At 41.9% G+C, this 15,893-nt stretch overlaps 1 protein-coding gene and 1 pseudogene across 1 annotated transcript in view; both read left to right on the top strand.

Moving 5' to 3' along the window:
• The window catches only part of LOC128702899 (beta-alanyl-bioamine nonribosomal peptide synthetase ebony-like), a gene marked incomplete at its 5' end in the record, with an annotated part of 330,023 nt that overhangs the window by 81,801 nt on the left and 232,329 nt on the right, over positions 1 to 15,893 (top strand). The gene's annotated exons all lie outside the window — the stretch shown is intronic.
• Positions 13,727 to 15,686, top strand: LOC138851176 (NADH-ubiquinone oxidoreductase chain 5-like; annotated as a pseudogene).

Genomic DNA, 15,893 nt, shown 5'->3' with positions numbered 1-15,893 from the left:
GTAACACTTGTTACTGTACCACACCATCACTTGTAAAAGTAACACTTGTTACTGTACAACACCACCACCACTTGTACCAGTAACAATTGTTACTGTTCCACACCACCATCACTTGTTCCAGTAACACTTGTTACTGCACCACACCACCATCACTTGTACCAGTAACACTTGTCATTGTACCACACCACTAAAACTTGTACCAGTAACACTTGTTACTGTACCACTCCACTATCACTTGTACCAATAACACTGGTTTCTGTACCACACCACTATCGCTTGTACCAGTAACACTTGTTACTGTACCACACCACCATCACTTGTACCAGTAACACTTGTTACTGTACCACACCACCATCACTTTTACCAGTAACACTTGTTTCTGTTCAACACCACCATCACTTGTACCAGTAACACTTGCCATTGTACCACACCACCACCACTTACACCAGTAACACTTGTTACTGTACCACACCACCATCACTTGTACCAGTAACACTTGTTACTGTTCCACACCACCATCACTTTTACCAGTAACACTTGTTACTGTACCACACCACCATCGCTTGTACCAGTAACACTTGTTTCTGTTCAACACCACCATCACTTGTTCCATTAACACTTGTTACTATACCACATCACCGACACTTGAACCAGTAACACTTGTTACTGTACCACACCACCACGTACACCAGCAACGCTTGTTACTGTGTCACTCCAGCTTCACTTCTACCAGTAACACTTGTTACTGTTCCACACCACCACCACATGTACCAATAACACTTCTTACTGCACCACATCACCACATCTTGCGCCAGTAACACTTGTTACTGTAACACCAACACCACTTGTACCAGCAACACTTGTTTCTGTACCTCACCACCATCACTTGTACCAGTAACACTTGTTACTGTACCACGCCACCACCACTTGCACCAGTAACACTTGCTACTCTACCACACAACACTCACTTGTACCATTAACACTTGGGACTGTACCACACCTCCACCACTTGTACCAGGAACACTTGTTACTGTACCACATCACTACCACTTGTACCAGTAACACTTTTCACTCTACCACACATCCATCACTTGTACAAGTAACACTTGTTACTATACCACACCAGAAACCCTTGGACCAGTAACGCTTGTTACTATACCACACCACTACCACTTGTACCAGTAACACTTGTCAATATACCACACTACCAACACTCGTACCAGTAACACTTATTACTATACCTCACCTCAACCACTTGTACCATTAACACTTGTTGATATACCACTCAACTAACACTTGTTACTATTCACGCCATCACCAATTATACCAGTAACACTTGTTACGGTACCATACCACCATCACCACTTACTCCAGCAACACTTGTTACTGTTCAACACCACCACCAAATGAACCAGTACCACCTGTTAATATACCACACTACAACCACTTATACCAGTAACACTTGTTACTGTTCCAGTCCACTATCACTTGTACCAGTAACACTTGTTACTGTACCGCACTATCACCACTTGTACTAGTAGCACTTGTTACAGTACCACACCACTACCACTTGTACCAGTAGCATTTGTTACTGTACCACACAACCACCACTTGTACCAGTAACACTTGTTACTGTACCACACCACCGTCACTTTTACCAGTAACACTTGTTACTGTACAACACCACCACCACTTGCACCAGTAACACTTGTTACTGAACCACACCCCTATCACTTGTACCAGAAACACTTGTTACTGCACCACACCATCACCACTTGCACCAGTAACACTTGTTACTGAACCACACCCCTATCACTTGTACCAGAAACACTTGTTACTGTACCACACAACCACCACTTGTACCAGTAACACTTGTTACTGTACCACACCACCATCACTTTTACCAGTAACACTTGTTACTGTACCACACCTCCATAACTTGCACCAATAACACTTATCACTTTAACAAACCCCCATCACTTGCACCAGTAACACTTGTTACTGTGCCACACCAAAAACGCTTGTACCAGTAACACTTGTTACTGTACCACACCGCCATCACTTGTTCCAGTCACACTTGTTACTGTACCACACCGCCATCACTTGTACCAGTGACACTTGTTACTATACCACACAACCATCACTTGTACAAGTAACACTTGTTACTGAACCACACCCCTATCACTTGTACCAGAAACACTTGTTACTGCACCACACCATCACCACTTATACCAGTCACACTTGTTACTGTACCACACCGCCATCACTTGTACCAGTAACACTTCTTACTGTACCACACCGCCATCACTTGTACCAGTCACACTTGTTACTGTACCACACAACCATCACTTGTACCTGTACCACTGGTCACTGAACCAAACCACCATCACTTGTACCAGAGACACTTGTTACTGCACCACACCACCAGCACTTGTACCATTAACACTTGTCACTGTACCGCACCACCATCACTTGTACCAGTAACACCTGTCATTGTACCACAATACCACCACCACTTGTACCAGGAACACTTGTTACTGCACCACACCACCACAACTTTTACCAGTAACACTTGTCATTGTACCACACCACTACCATTTGTACCAGTAACACTTGTTACTGTACAACCCCACCATCACTTGTTCCAGTAACACTTGTTACTGTACCACACCACCATCATTTGTGCCAGTAGCACTTGTTACTCTTCCACACCGCTATCACTTGTACCAGTAACACTTGTTACTGTACCACACCACCATCACTTGTTCAATTAACACTTGTTACTGTACCACACCACCATCACTTGTACCAGTACCACTTGTCACTGTAACACACCACCATCACATGTATCAGTAACACTTGTTTCTGTACAACACCACCACTACTTGCACCAGTAACACTTGTTACTATACGGCACCTCCATTACTTGTACCAGTAACACTTGTTACTGCACCACACCACCACCACTTGTACCAGTAACACTTGTTACTGTACCACACCGCCATCACTTGTACAAGTAACACTTGTTACTGTACCACACCACCATCACTTGTACCAGTAACACCTGTCATTGTACCACAATACCACCACCACTTGTACCAGGAACACTTGTTACTGCACCACACCAACATCACTTATTCCAGTAACACTTGTAACTGTTCCACACCATAATCACTTGTACCACTAACAGTTGCTACTTTACCACACCACCATAACTTGAACCAGTAACACTTGTTACTGTACCACACCACCATCACTTGTACCAGTAACACTGGTTGCTGTTCCACACCGCCATTCCTTGTACCAATAACACTTGTTACTGTACCACAAAACCACCAATTGTACCAATAACACTTGTTACTGGGCCACACCACCATCACTTGTAAAAGTAACAATTTTCATTGTACCACACGAGCACCACTTATACCAGTAACACTTTTTACTGTACAACACGACCATCACTTGTACAAGTAACACTTGTTACTCTACCACACCACCATCACTAGTACCAGTAACACTTGCCATTGTACCACACCACCACCACTTACACCAGTAACACTTCTTACTGTACCACACCACCATCACTTTTACCAGTAACACTTGTTTCTGTTCAGCACCACCATCACTTGTACCAGTAACACTTGCCATTGAACCATACCACCACCACTTACACCAGTAACACTTGTTACTGTACCACACCACCATCACTTGTACCAGTAACACTTGTTACTGTACCACACCACCATCACTTTTACCAGTAACACTTGTTACTGTACCACACCACCATCGCTTGTACCAGTAACACTTGTTTCTGTTCAACACCACCATCACTTGTTCCATTAACACTTGTTACTATACCACATCACCGACACTTGAACCAGTAACACTTGTTACTGTACCACACCACCACCACCACGTACACCAGCAACGCTTGTTACTGTGTCACTCCAGCTTCACTTCTACCAGTAACACTTGTTACTGTTCCACACCACCACCACATGTACCAATAACACTTCTTACTGTACCACATCACCACCTCTAGCACATGTAACACTTGTTACTGTAACCCCAACACCACTTGTACCAGCAACACTTGTTTCTGTACCACACCACCATCACTTGTACCAGTAACACTTGTTACTGTACCACGCCACCACCACTTGCACCAGTAACACTTGCTACTCTACCACACAACACTCACTTGTACCATTAACACTTGGGACTGTACCACACCTCCACCACTTGTACCAGTAGCACTTGTTACTATACCACACCACCATCACTTGTACCACTAACACTCGTTACTGTTCCAAACCTCTATTACTTATTCCAGTAACACTTGTTACTCTACCTCACCACCATCACTTGTACCAGTAACACTTGTTACTGTGCCACACCACCATCACTTGTACCAACAACACTTATTACTGTACCACACAACCATCACTTGTACCAGTAACGCTTGTTACTGTACCACACCACCATCACTTGTGCCAGTAACACTTGTTACTGTACCACACCACCACCACTTGTACCAGTAACACTTGTCATTGTACCACACCACCATCACTTGTACCAGTAACACTTGTTACTGCACCACACCACCACCACTTGTACCAGTAACACTTGTCATTGTACCACACCACTACCACTTGTACCAGTAACACTTGTTACTGTACAACCCCATCACTTGTTCCAGTAACACTTGTTACTGTACCACACCACCATCATTTGTGCCAGTAGCACTTGTTACTGCACCACACCACCACCACTTGTACCAGTAACACTTCTCATTGTACCACACCACTAAAACTTGTACCAGTAACACTTGTTACTGTACCACTCCACCGTCACTTGTACCCGTAACACTTGTTACTGTACCACACCACCACCACTTACACCAGTAACACTTGTTACTTTACCACACAACCATCACTTGCACCAGTAACACTTGTTACTGTACCACACTACCATCACTTGTACCAGTAACACTTGTTACTGTTCCACTTTTCATCACTTGTACCAGTAACACTTGTTTCTGTTCAACACCACCATAACTTGCACCAGTAACACTTGTTACTGCACCACACCACCACCACTTGTACCAGTACCACTTGTCATTGTACCACACCACTAAAGCTTGTACCAGTAACACTTGTTACTGTACCTCACCATCACCACTTGTACCAGTAACACTTGTTACTGTACCACACCACCATCACTTGTACCAGTAACACTTCCCATTGTACCACACACCACCACTTACACCAGTAACACTTGTTACTGTACCACACCACCATCACTTTTACCAGTAACACTTGTTAGTGTACCCCACCACCATCGCTTGTACCAGTAACACTTGCCAATGTACCACACACCACCACTTACACCAGTAACACTTGTTACTGTACCACAAAACCATCACTTGTACCAGTAACACTTGTTACTGTACCACACCACAATCACTTGTACCAGTAACACTTGTTTCTGTTCAACACCACCATCACTTGTTCAAGTAACACTTATCACTTTAACAAATCCCCATCACTTGCACCAGTAACACTTGTTACTGTGCCACACCAAAAACGCTTGTACCAGTAACACTTGTCACTGTACCACACCTCCACCACTTGTTCCATTAACACTTGTTACTATACCACATCACCGACACTTGAACCAGTAACACTTGTTACTGTACCACACGACCATCACTTAAACCAGTAACACTTGTTACTGTACCACACCAACACCACTTGTACCAGTAACACTTGTTTCTGTATCACACCACCATCACTTGTACCAGTAACACTTGTTACTGTACCACGCCACCACCACTTGCACCAGTAACACTTGCTACTCTACCACACAACCCTCACTTGTATCATTAACACTTGGGACTGTACCACACCTCCACCACTTGTACTAGGAACACTTGTTACTGTACCACACCACTACCACTTGTACCAGTAACACTTTTCACTCTACCACACATCCATCACTTGTACAAGTAACACTTTTTACTATACCACACCAGAACCCCTTGTACCAGTAACACTTGTTACTATGCCACACCACTACCACTTATACCAGAAACACTTGTTAATATACCACACTACCACAACTCTTACCAGTAACACTTATTACTATACCTCACATCAACCACTTGTACCATTAACACTTGTTGGTACACCACTCAAGTAACACTTGTTACTATTCACGCCATCACCAATTATACCAGTAACAATTGTTACTATTCACGCCATCACCAATTATACCAGTAACACTTGTTACGGTACCATACCACCATCACCACTTACACCAGCAACACTTGTTACTGTTCAACACCACCACCAAATGAACCAGTACCACCTGTTAATATACCACACTACAACCACTTATACCAGTAACAGTTGTTACTGTTCCAGTCCACTATCACTTGTACCAGTAACACTTGTTACTGTACCGCACTATCACCACTTGTACTAGTAGCACTTGTTACTGTACCACACCACTACCACTTGTACCAGTAGCATTTGTTACTGTACCACACAACCGCCACTTGTACCAGTAACACTTGTTACTGTACCACACCACCGTCACTTTTACCAGTAACACTTGTTACTGCACCACACCACCATCACTTATACCAGTCACACTTGTTACTGAACCACACCCCTCTCACTTGTACCAGAAACACTTGTTACTGCACCACACCATCACCACTTATACCAGTCACACTTTTTACTGTACCACACCGCCATCACTTGTACCAGTAACACTTGTTACTGTACCTCACAACCATCACTTGCACAAGTAACACTTGTTACTATACCACACAACCATCACTTGTACCAGTGCCACTTGTCACTGTAACACACCACCATCACTTGTACCAGAGACACTTGTTACTGCACCACACCACCAACACTTGTACCATTAACACTTGTCACTGTACCGCACCACCATCACTTGTACCAATAACACCTGTCATTGTACCACAATACCACCACCACTTGTACCAGGAACACTTGTTACTGCACCACACCACCACAACTTGTACCAGTAACACTTGTCATTGTACCACACCACTACCATTTGCACCAGTAACACATGTTACTGTACAACCCCACCATCACTTGTTCCAGTAACACTTGTTACTGTACCACACCACCATCATTTGTGCCAGTAGCACTTGTTACTGTTCCACACCTCAATCACTTGTACCAGTAACACTTGTTACTGTACCACACCACCATCACTTGTTCAATTAACACTTGTTACTGTACCACACCACCATCACTTGTACCAGTACCACTTGTCACTGTAACACACCACCATCACATGTACCAGTAACACTTGTTACTGTACGGCACCTCCATTACTTGTACCAGTAACACTTGTTACTGCACCACACCACCACCACTTGTACCAGTAACACTTGTTACTGTACCACACCGCCATCACTTGTACAAGTAACACTTGTTACTGTACCACACCACCATCACTTGTACCAGTAACACCTGTCATTGTACCACAATACCACCACCACTTGTACCAGTAACACCTGTCATTGTACCACACAACCACCACTTGTACCAGGAACACTTGTTACTGCACCACACCAACATCACTTATTCCAGTAACACTTGTAACTGTTCCACACCATAATCACTTGTACCACTAACAGTTGCTACTTTACCACACCACCATAACTTGAACAAGTAACACTTGTTACTGTACCACACCACCATCACTTGTACCGGTAACACTCGTTACTGTTCCACACCGCCATTCCTTGTACCAATAACACTTGTTACTGTACCACAAAACCACCAATTGTACCAGTAACACTTGTTACTGGGCCACACCACCATCACTTGTAAAAGTAATACTTTTCATTGTACCACACGACCACCACTTGTACAAGTAACACTTGTTACTGTACAGCACCACCACCACTTGCAATAGTAACACTTGTTACTCTACCACACCGCTATCACTTGTACCAGTAACACTTATCATTGTACCACACCGCTACCACTTGTACCAGTAACACTTGTTACTGTACCACACCACCATCACTTGTACCAGTAACACTAATCATTTTACCACACCACTACCACTTGTACCAGTAGCACTTACAAGTACCACACCACCATCACTTGTACCACTAACACTCGTTACTGTTCCAAACCTCCATTACTTGTTCCAGTTACACTTGTTACTCTACCTCACCACCATCACTTGTACCAGCAAGACTTGTTACTGTGCCACACCACCATCACTTGTACCAGCAACACTTATTACTGTACCACACAACCATCACTTGTACCAGTAACGCTTGTTACTGTACCACACCACCATCACTTGTGCCAGTAACACTTGTTACTGTACCACACCACCACCACTTGTACCAGTAACGCTTGTCATTGTACCACACCACCATCACTTGTACCAGTAACACTTGTTTCTGCACCACACCACCACCACTTGTACCAGTAACACTTGTCATTGTACCACACCACTACCACTTGTACCAGTAACACTTGTTACTGTACAACCCCATCACTTGTTCCAGTAACACTTGTTACTGTACCACACCACCATCATTTGTGCCAGTAGCACTTGTTACTGTTCCACACCGCCATCACTTGCACCAGTAACACTTGTTACTGTACCACACCATCACTTGTACCAGTACCACTTGTCACTGTAACACACCACCATCACTTGTACCAGTAACACTTGTTGCTGTACAACACCACCACCACTTGCACCAGTAACACTTGTTACTGTACGGCAACATCATTTCTTGTACCAGTAACACTTGTTACTGCAACACACCACCACCACTTGTACCAGTAACACTTGTTACTGTACCACACCGCCATCACTTTTGCAAGTAACACTTGTTACTGTACCACACTACCATCACTTGTAAAAGTAATACTTTTCATTGTACCACACCACCACCACTTGTAATAGTAACACTTGTTACTCTACCACACCACCATCACTTGTACCAGTAACACTTGTTACTGTACCACACCACCAACACTTGTACCAGTAACACTTGTCACTGTAACACACCACCATCACTTGTACCAGTAATACTTGTTACTGTACCACACCACCAACACTTGTACCAGTAACACTTGTCTCTGTACCACACCACCATCACTTTTACCAGTAACACTTGTCATTGTACCACACCACCACCACTTGTACCATCAACACTTGTTACTGTACCACATGACAGACACTTGAATCAGTAACACTTGTTGCTTTACCACACCACCACCACTTGTACCAGTATAACTTTTTTATGTACAACACCAACACCACTTGTTCCAGTAACACTTGTTACTGTACTTCACTAACACCAATTGCACCAGTAACACTTTTATTCTACCACAAAATCATCACTTTTTACTCTACCACACCACCACCACTTGTACCAGTAACACTTTTTACTCTACCACACCACCACCACTTGTACCAGTAACACTTGTTACTGTACAACACCACCACCACTTTTACCAGTAACAATTGTTACTGTACAACACCACCACCACTAGTACCAGTAACACTTGTTTCTGTTCCACACCACCACCGCTTGTACCAGTAACACTTCTCATTGTACCACACCACTAAAACTTGTACCAGTAACACTTGTTACTGTACCACTCCACCGTCACTTGTACCAGTAACACTTGTTACTGTACCACACCACCACCACTTGTACCAGTAACACTTGCTACTGTACCACACCACCATCACTTGTACCAGTAACACTTGCCATTGTACCACACCACCATCACTTGTACCAGTAACACTTGTTACTGCACCACACCACCACCACTTGTACCAGTAACACTTGTCATTGTACCACACCACTAAAACTTGTACCAGTAATTCTTGTTACTGTACCACTCCACCGTCACTTGTACCAGTAACACTTGTTACTGTACCACATCACCACCACTTACACCAGTAACACTTGTTACTGTACCACACCACCATCACTTGCACCAGTAACACTTTTCATTGTACCACACCACTAAAACTTGTACCAGTAACACTTGTTTCTGCATCACACCACCACCACTTGTACCAGTACCACTTGTCATTGTACCACACCACTAAAGCTTGTACCAGTAACACTTGTTACTGTACCAACCACCATCACTTGTACCAGTAACACTGGCTTCTTTACCACACCACCATCACTTGTACCAGTAACACTTGTTACTGTACCTCACCATCACCACTTGTACCAGTAACACTTGTTACTGTACCACACCACCATCACTTGTACCAGTAACACTTCCCATTGTACCACACACCACCACTTACACCAGTAACACTTGTTACTGTACCACACCACCATCACTTTTACCAGTAACACTTGTTAGTGTACCCCACCACCATCGCTTGTACCAGTAACACTTGCCATTGTACCACACACCACCACTTACACCAGTAACACTTGTTACTGTACCACACCACCATCACTTTTACCAGTAACACTTGTTACTGTACCACACCACCATCACTTTTACCAGTAACACTTGTTACTGTACCACACCTCCATAACTTGCACCAATAACACTTATCACTTTAACAAACCCCCATCACTTGCACCAGTAACACTTGTTACTGTGCCACACCAAAAACGCTTGTACCAGTTACACTTGTTACTGTACCACACCACCATCGCTTGTACCAGTAACACTTGTTTCTGTTCAACACCACCATCACTTGTTCCATTAACATTTGTTACTATACCACATCACCGACACTTGAACCAGTAACACTTGTTACTGTACCACATCACCATCACATGTACCAGTAACACTTGTTACTGCACCACACGACCATCACTTAAACCAGTAACACTTGTTACTGTACCACACCACCACGTACACCAGCAACTCTTGTTACTGTGTCACTCCAGCTTCACTTCTACCAGTAACACTTGTTACTGTTCCACACCACCACCACATGTACCAGTAACACTTCTTACTGTACCACATCACCACCTCTTTCATCAGTAACACTTGTTACTGTACCACACCAACACCACTTGTACCAGTAATACTTGTTTCTGTATCACACCACCACCACTTGCACCAGTAACACTTGCTACTCTACCACACAACCCTCACTTGTATCATTAACACTTGGGACTGTACCACACCTCCACCACTTGTACTAGGAACACTTGTTACTGTACCACACCACCATCACTTGTACCAGTAACACTTGTTACTGTACCACGCCACCACCACTTGCACCAGTAACACTTGCTACTCTACCACACAACCCTCACTTGTATCATTAACACTTGGGACTGTACTACAACTCCACCACTTGTTCTAGGAACACTTGTTACTGTACCACACCACTACCACTTGTACCAGTAACACTTTTCACACTACCACACATCCATCACTTGTACAAGTAACACTTGTTACTATACCACACCAGAACCCCTTGTACCAGTAACACTTGTTACTATGCCACACCTCTACCACTTATACCAGTAACACTTGTTAATATACCACACTACCACTACTCGTACCAGTAACACTTATTAATATACCTCACCTCAACCACTTGTACCATTAACACTTGTTGGTACACCACTCAAGTAACACTTGTTACTATTCACGCCATCACCAATTATACCAGTAACAATTGTTACTATTCACGCCATCACCAATTTTACCAGTAACACTTGTTACGGTACCATACCACCATCACCACTTACACCAGCAACACTTGTTACTGTTCAACACCACCACCAATTGAACCAGTACCACTTGTTAATATACCACAAAACCACCACTTATACCAGTAACACTTGTTACTGTTCCACACCACTATCACTTGTACCAGTAACACTTGTTACCGTACCGCACTATCACCACTTGTACTAGTAGCACTTGTTACTGTACCACACCACTACCACTTGTACAAGTAGCATTTGTTACTGTACCACACAACCACCACTTGTACCAGTAACACTTGTTACTGTACCACACCACCGTCACTTTTACCAGTAACACTTTTTACTGTTGAACACCACCACCACATGCACCAGTAACACTTGTTACTGAACCACACCCATGTCACTTGTACCAGAAACACTTGTTACTGCACCACACCACCAACACTTGTACCATTAACAGTTGTCACTGTACCGCCCCACCATCACTTGTACCAGTAACACCTGTCATTGTACCACAATACCACCACCACTTGTACCAGGAACACTTGTTACTGCACCACACCAACATCACTTATTCCAGTACCACTTGTTACTGTTCCACACCATAATCACTTGTACCACTAACAGTTGCTACTTTACCACACCACCATAACTTGAACCAGTAACACTTGTTACTGTACCTCACCACCATCACTTGTACCAGTAACACTGGTTACTGTTCCACACCGCCATTCCTTGTACCAATAACACTTGTTACTGTACCACAACACCACCAATTGTACCAGTAACACTTGTTTCTGGGCCACACCACCATCACTTATAAAAGTAACACTTTTCATTGTACCACACCCGCACCATTTATTCCAGTAACACTTTTTACTGTACAACACGACCATCACTTGTACAAGTAACACTTGTTACTTTACAACACCACCACCACTTGCAATAGTAACACTTGTTACTCTACCACACCACCGTCACTTGTACCAGTAACACTTGTTACTGTACCACACCGCCATCACTTGTACCAGTAACACTTGTTACTGTACCACACCACCATCACTTGTACCAGTAACACTTGTTACTGTACCACACCGCTATCACTTGTACGAGTAACACTTGTTACTCTACCACACCACCATCACTTTTACCAGTAACACTTGTTACTGTACCACACCACCATCACTTGTTCCAGTAACACTTGTTACTGTACCAAACCTCCATCACTTGTACCAGTAACACTTGTAACTGTACCACGTCACCATCACTTGCACCAGAAACACTAATCATTGTACCATACCGCTTCCACTTGTACCAGTAACACTTGTTACTGTACCACACCACCATCACTTGTACCAGTAACACTTATCATTTTACCACACCAGTACCACTTGTACCAGTAGCACTTGTTACTGTACCACACCACCATCACTTGTACCAGTAACACTCGTTACTGTTCCACACCACCATCACTTATTCCAGTAACACTTGTTACTCTAACTCACCACCCTCACTTGTACCAGTAACACTTGTTATTGTGCCACACCACCAGGTCTTGATGAAATATTAATAATACTAACAATAACAATTAAGGTAAGTAAGAGATATAAAATTACTAGAGTAGTAAGAGGGAAAGAAGTAAGGGAGTAGATGGAACTGGTTGATAAGGTGGCTAAATTTGTTTTATTCTTTAAAATTAAGAATAGTCTAGATCTGGAAAATTTTGACGGGAGAAGTAAGAGATCTAGAGAGATTAAGGCAAAGGACAGGGGTAAGGATAGGGTGATTAGTAGGCTAGATTTAAAATGAATTTTAAAGGCTTCATTGGAAGCAAGAGAAGAGACATAAATGAACAAAATTAATATTCCTCCTAGAAAAATTAGAAATAAAATATATGAAAATCAGTAGGAAGGCCCGAATAGGCCCGAAAGAACACAGATAAGAAGGGTTTGTGTGAGAAGGGCAAGTCCTATGGAAAGAGGGTGGGTTAGAGTTGGGAATAGGACAGCAATTCTTAGGGTAAGAGGAAGAGTGAAATATAAAATATTATAACTGATTTTGTATAAAGTTCTAAAAATGGGCTTTATCTTTGGTTTACAAGACCAAGATTTTTTGTTTAAACTACTAGAACCTTTCAATTTAAATAGTTTAGAGTAAAACATCGGGTTGTGGTATCGAAGATATAAGAAAGTTATTTTAAATCATGATGTGGGGTGCCTATAGCCATTTAGTGAGTTTAGTGTTTTTGTTATTTAGGGCGTTGGGTTTTATTTTATTTAGTTTGGTGAGAATAAGCTTGAGGTCTTCTTATGTAATTGAGTGAGAGCTTTTTTCTTTAAATTCTTCTTCTGTTGTAGTAACTTTGATTTATGATTGAGTAAGGTTCTTATTTTTAGGGGCGGTTTTATTTATCTCCTCTATGGTAATATACTATAGGGGGGGGATTATATGAGTGGGGATAAAAGGTATAGGCGATTTATATATTTAGTTTTTGGTTTTGTTTTATCTATAAGGGCTTTGATTATTAGCCCAAATTTAATTAGAATCCTTTTAGGTTGGGATGGATTAGGGTTAATTTCTTATGTATTGGTAATTTATTACCAAAACGAGAAATCAGCAAATGCAGGTATATTGACAGTTTTGTCAAATCGGATTGGAGACGTTGGGATTTTGTTGAGTATTTCTTTACTTTTTATGCTAGGGAGTTGAAATTTTATTTTTTATGAAAGGTATTTGAGTGGGAATTTTTTATTATTGAAAATTTTAGTGTGCGTTGCTGCTATAACTAAGAGAGCTCAAATTCCATTCTCGGCTTGACTTCCAGCAGCTATAGCTGCTCCTACTCCGGTTTCAGCTTTAGTTCATTCTTCAACACTAGTGACAGCTGGCGTTTATATTTTGATTCGCTTTAGTGGGGCTTTAAGAGGTTCGTGTGTGCAAAGAGTTTTGTTGATTGTTTCTTGCTTAACTATATTTATAGCGGGCTTGGGGGCTAATTTTGAGTTTGATTTGAAAAAAATCATTGCTTTATCAACTTTGAGACAATTGGGCGTGATAATGAGTATTTTATCTTTAGGGTTTGCTGATTTAGCTTTTTTTCATTTACTAACTCATGCTTTATTTAAGGCTTTACTGTTTATGTGTGCGGGGATGGTAATTCATAGGGTTAAAGAGTACCAAGATATTCGTAACATGGGCAGGTTAGTGATATGTATGCCTTTGACTAGGGTTTGCATGAATTTAGCTAACCTGGCTCTATGCGGGATACCCTTCTTGGCTGGATTTTACTCTAAAGATTTAATTTTAGAAGTTGCATTTATAAGGGAAGTTAATATTTTTAGATTTTTTTTATATGTCTTAAGCACTGGTTTAACAGTATGTTATACATTTCGATTAATTTACTATAGAATAAGGAGTTTTTCTAATATAAGGTCTGTAATACTTGTTAGGGAAAACCATAGAAAAATGTTAAGGGGAATAATGATATTAAGGGTTGGGGCGGTAACAGGGGGATGTGTATTAGCTTGAGTAATGTTTCCAGAGTCTTATATGATTTGTTTGAGGGCTTCTTTAAAAATTTTAGCTTTATTAGTGAGGAGGTTAGGGGCTCTTTTAGGGTATGCTGTTAACATGGTAGGGTCAAGGGCTGGGTTAAAGACTGTCAAGTTTTATTCTTATGCTATGTTTGTAGGGTCTATGTGGTTTATACCGATTTTGTCGACTTTTAGGGCACCCCGTTGAAGACTAGGGAGTGCGGAGTCTTTTTTTAAGATTGGAGATAAAGGTTGGTCAGAATATTTTGGGGGTGAAGGAGGATTCAACGGGATGATAAAAGGTTCTGTTTACTTGCAGTTAAGACAAGAGAATATGATTATAATTTATATAAAAGGATTTTTTATTTGAATTATTGTCGTGTTTTTTATTTTTATTTAATTAACTTATATATTTTAAATTAGAATTTTGCATTGAAGCTGCAAAGGTGGCTATTAGCCTGTAGGTGATATTTTTAGAAGGAAAATCTTCAGTTTTACATTGAAAATGTAATGTGTTTTTTACACTATAAAAAAGAGAAGCGAACGGAATTTAACCGCTCGGGAAATAAGTTAGAAGCTTTTTCACTGGCCTAGTTCTCCTTGACAGGAAAAAATTCAATTTTATC

The sequence above is a fragment of the Cherax quadricarinatus genome, unplaced genomic scaffold (genome assembly GCF_038502225.1).
Source record: "Cherax quadricarinatus isolate ZL_2023a unplaced genomic scaffold, ASM3850222v1 Contig62, whole genome shotgun sequence".
Lineage (NCBI taxonomy): Eukaryota > Metazoa > Arthropoda > Malacostraca > Decapoda > Parastacidae > Cherax > Cherax quadricarinatus.
This window is presented reverse-complemented; position numbering and strand designations above follow the sequence as displayed.